This window comes from Buteo buteo, chromosome 7 (genome assembly GCF_964188355.1).
Source record: "Buteo buteo chromosome 7, bButBut1.hap1.1, whole genome shotgun sequence".
Lineage (NCBI taxonomy): Eukaryota > Metazoa > Chordata > Aves > Accipitriformes > Accipitridae > Buteo > Buteo buteo.
The window spans coordinates 7595559-7600653 of NC_134177.1; positions in this window are offsets into that span (position 1 = coordinate 7595559).

A 5095-nucleotide genomic window follows, 5' to 3' on the forward strand; every position below is an offset into this window, starting at 1 on the left:
TGGTAAAATTCAGTAATACCTTTAAGTAATATATAGAAAGCTTATCTTTTTCAAAATTATTGCAAAATTATATTGCAGTTACTATTCTGAATGAACCAGTTTTATTTCACATGTCTTCAACAACAAAACGGGAAGAAAGAATAGCAGTAAAACATCATGATCTGTAATCTCAGCACTGAGCATTTACCTCATGCAAGCCTGACATGCCTACCTATAGGATATAACCTCCAACACCTACAAGCTTATTCAGCTGCAACATGAACAAGTTGCAACCTCAGAGTTGCTTTGAATTAAACTGGCAGTCCTAGGAGGCATCATGTTCCAAGAGCTGGAGTCTCTGCAACATGATGGTGTGTGTGAACTGGGCAGGGGTAGCAAGGGGACACAGCGGTACCTGAGCTTTTTCATCACCATGCAATGATCTATGGAAGATGGACAGGACCAGAATGGCACGAACCGATTTTGTTACTACCAGCAACCCCACTCTAGCTCCTTTACATGCGGTCCCTCTTGCTTGCCTTGCAGAGATCCATAACAGCATGAGCTTGTGCCCAATTAGGCAAGAGTTAAACCCAGCAATTAAAAATACTAACATTTGATTTTAGAAAGTGGAGGCAGACTGGAATAATCCAGAGCAGACAGCAGGGTCAACAGCAGGCATGGTCTGTAAATTGACTCTGTCTGGTGTGAGCAAACTAGGTAACTGCTGATTAGGCAGGTCTTGTGATGCGCTTTTTGTGAAAACAAATTCAAGCTGCAGCCTTCTGTAGACAGTACAGCTGATGATGGGTTGTTACTTAAAAGGTCCAGGAAAGCAGCTTTCAGATCCCAGGCTTGTCAGGAAAAACAGCAGGAGGGGGCACAAATAATGAAAACAAATGTACACAGAGAACTGAACAGGTAACACCGGTGCAGAAGTCAACAGTGTGATGTGCCCTGAAACGTATTGCAGGAAACTGTGTAAAGTCAAAGCTGACCCAGGCCACTGCAATAGTTTCCGTGTATTTATTACTTGCTGTGCTTGGGTCCTGATGGGGCAAACAGTATCAGTTATGCTTTTCTTCCCCTATGCAGGGTGTCACAGTTTTAAGATACTTCCTAGCCTTGGAGAAAGCGACTGCAAAATTGCACTGACAGGTACAGCTGGTTGTAGGGGGAAGAAAAAGCAGCAGCTAGCAATGGCCGTGCTGGGGGAGGCTGAAGTGCGTTGACAAGTGTCATCGCCAGCTGAGCAGTGCTGATGTGCGAAGGGCAGGTCAGCTTCAGAGATGGTGTTGGGTGTTCAAGCTATTCCCATAAGCCCTAGTGACCACGGAACATTTTCCTCTTACTCAGTATGAAGATGGTTTTCAGACAGCGCTTAATGAATCGCTTCCCATACAAATGAGTAGCAGAAAACATCCTTTAATCAACAGAACCCTCTTGTTGCTGTTGATAACAGTTTTTTTCACAGGTGTTTAAAAAAAAAAAAGTCTCATTTCCAGCTGTTGCATATGCACGGTTCTCAAAATAGCTGACAATTTGGAAGCCACTTTATGGATTTTTAGGTTTTCAAGAACTATCTGACAGGGAAACGGGACTGAGTAGGAAAAGGTAATAAGAGGGGGGCACTAGATTGATTTACTTCTTGTGAGTGTGAGACCACACTCACTAGCATTAGGAAAAATTCTTATTGTTGTTATTTAATTCCTGGTAGTAGGTATTAAGTTTACAAAAAACCAAGAACTGTAGGAACATTTACTATAATTATTACTTGACCTACTCTGAAAAAAGCAGCTGCTTAATTTTACTTGCTGTTCCAGCAGCAGCTGTTTATCTAATGAGTTTTGGAAGACCAGCTCTCCCAGCCTGATAGCTCTGAGAAACACAGAAGCATGGCAAAAAGTGGCATTGATGTTTCAATAAGTGACATTCTTTCCTCTGAGTCAGCGTGAACAAAATGCCGTGGAAGAGTGTTGGAGGCGCTGGGAGGCACCACCTTTAAAAAAGGCTTAAAGCCAGCACCCATTTTCTCATTAAGAATGAGTGTCTCCAGTGCACAGATGATAAATATGTGTATGGTGGTCATAGACTTCAAAGAATCTATGGAAGAGAGAGACATTTTGGGGAGGGAGAGAGACATTTCGGTTCTTTGCGATATGTGTGGGCTTAATAAATGCTATCGGCTATTTCTGCATTGCATGAACTAGCTCTAAACAAAGTAATTCAGATTTCTTAAACAGGAGTCCTGTGGTAGCACTGGACCTTCATTCAGAAGTTCTCTGCAGGTCCATGTGATGCTGCTGCTCCAACACAGTGCAGTGTAAGGCTTGTGTCTTTATAGTATTGTGCCACAAAGTCATGCCGTTGTCACCTTTGTGGTTAAGCCTCTAGCCAAGCTGTTGCTTCTGGTCGTCTCAGTGTCTCGCTGCCAGCAGCTGAACCCTAGAAAAATGTTCGGATTTGGGTTTAGACAAGGAGGACTCGTAAGTTGGAATTAAAGCTCAGTTTCCCATTTGGTTTTGTTCTGATCCACAATTGTTCTCGCAGTACGGCTAAAAATAAAATGACCTCTTTCTTTTTCTAGCTGCTGTCGTAATTATCATTCCCCACCAGATGCCCTAACTTCCCACTGTGCCCCGCTGGTTCTGCTGCCCCTGTTGTCTCTGAGTCCAAAGAGTTTCTGAACAAGAGACATGCTTTTATGGAGCCTGGCAAAGCTTCAGAAGGGAAAAGGAAAAATCAATACTGCTTCAAAGCAAAGTCTTTGCTTCAGTGAATGTGACATTTGCCCTTTCTTCACTAGTGGGAAAAACAACAAGGACACTTACACCAGCAATGGAAATAGAATGAACAACAGAGAGACCTTCCAGGTTTGACTTGTAAAGGGAAATAACTTTATAGTCATTGTCCCTATTTGGTGACATCAAAAGCAGGTGTAGAGCATTAGGCGGTGCAGTCTAGGAATGAAGTGGAAAGTAACACAAAGTCAAAGAGAAGACTTGAAGAAATTTGGAACAAGTGATAATAGACTCTGCTGAAGAAACGGGGAATGAAAGACATGACACAAAGGGTCAGGTCCATTGCTGCACAATCGAATCAACTATAAAATGTCACCTGCAAAGGTGGGCCATAATGGTAAAAGGACCTTCCAGTAAGTTTTACACCATTTTGACAGCTTTGCAGCAACTGAAAATGGTGATAGAAGCTCACACTTCACCGATGAACAGCTTCTCCCAGTAGGGTCGAAGCAGGTCAGAAATTTTCCAACAGAAGTTGAAAATGTCAATTAAGGAAATTAATGTCTCTGCAAAATCAAAACAACTTTGAAAGACTGTCACTGATGTTTCTGGAGGATTTACAAAAATGTAAATGAAATGTAAACCTTACAAGTCTCCTTCAATTATTTTTGATACTCAAGTTTTCATTAATTTAATTTTCATTTAATTTTGACTGGGGTTTTTGTTTCCAGTTCCTTCTTTTTCAAAACTAGATGCTCATTCCAAGTTGTTAATTTCATTCTGGTTTGACTATACACCTTCTTAGCTACTTTTCCAAGTTGTTTTGTTTTCATGTTTCTACTTCTGTGTCATTCTTCACATGCAACTTTGTGGACATCTTTCTTTTGGAATAACATGCGTTGTTTCAATAGGGTCTGTGTAACTGTTTGAAAATAGTCTTTTGTAAAGAAAGTATTTTCCTTATATGAAGCCCTGCATTCAGCTGCAGCTGCCAGTAGCTTTGTTGTAGTTTCTGGCCTGTGCAGTGGATAATTTGCAGCACCTAACTTCCCCCGCTGAGAGGGGATCCTGGGTCAGCTGCTGTTGTTGCAGTCATGTAATGGAGCAGACTTCATCCTTGGTGAATCAAATAGCACGATTTCTGAGGAGCACACTTGTAGTGTAGCAGGGCAGTCATGTACTCGTACTCTGACCCCTGTACTTGTGGTGGGTGAGAGTTCTGCAGCTACAAGAATCAATAAAAATGTATTGATTTCTCCACACCGTCATAAAGCTTGTCGGCTCTTATCTCCAGTTTGCAAGCTGAAAAAGGAGCCTGTAAAACTACAATTGTCCTAGACTTTCTGTTTTCCTCCCCCAGTCCATGCTTCTCGCACAGGAGACCAAGATCTGTTTCTGACAGAGCCACCTGGCCAGGGAGCCGTAGCCCCACTCACTGTATCACAGCATCCTACTTTTTTAACACTTGGGTTGTGAAAATAGCTGCTTTTGAAGCTTTCTAAGTAAGGAGAAGTGCAGGGGGGATTGCCCCAACTGCTGAAGTAGAGTGACTTCTCTGGGGCTTAACTCGTCCCTTTACATGCAAGCAATGGTAGTCAAGGAAATGTAACGTGAGCGAAGAGCTCAGTGCATCTCTGGATATTCCGGATTCACATAAAGTTGCTTTTTCGGGGTCATTTCAGCTCCCTTTGCAACTGTTTGATGTTTTCTGTTCTAGGAAGAAGGTAGGTAGCCATCATTCATCTGAAGAACATGGGAATGTCCTTCCCTGTTAAAAACTGTCTCAGTGGTAAAAATGAAGCAGGTGAAGGGTAAAGCAGTATTTTCAATAACACTTAATTTCACAGAAACTGCCACCTAAAGCCATACTTCTCAAAAGGTGAGTGGGCAGATTGCAGCTTCTAGTACTCACACAGACTACTTGGGAAGCTTGGCTTCAGACTTCTGGGGGTGGTTCCAGCTGTTTGTCAGCCGTGTAGTCAGTCTTCGTTAGATCCCAAAGTCCTGATAAAGCACGTGGAATGCAGTCATAGAGCAATCAGGTTGGAAAAGATTTAGCCAGAAGACAAAAACGCAAGCCCCCTGCAAACTGCAGAATACACTTCGATGCTTTCCATGATTTCATCAGCTAGGTCAGCAGTATCACTAAACAATCATGTTAGAATGTTACAGAGCAACAAAAAGCGTGACGAGAAACATCTTACAGCGTTTGAAGGCATCAGTCTTGGAGGCCTTTGTTTCTTTGATGCTCAGCTGTTCCCATTGAGAAGATCCCCAGCTGCACTAATTTTGATAAAAATACATGCAGTATCCAGGTAAAACTGTTATGGCCGGTAGATATGTGCAAGTGTACTGGGTTTGCATGGCAAGGTTTT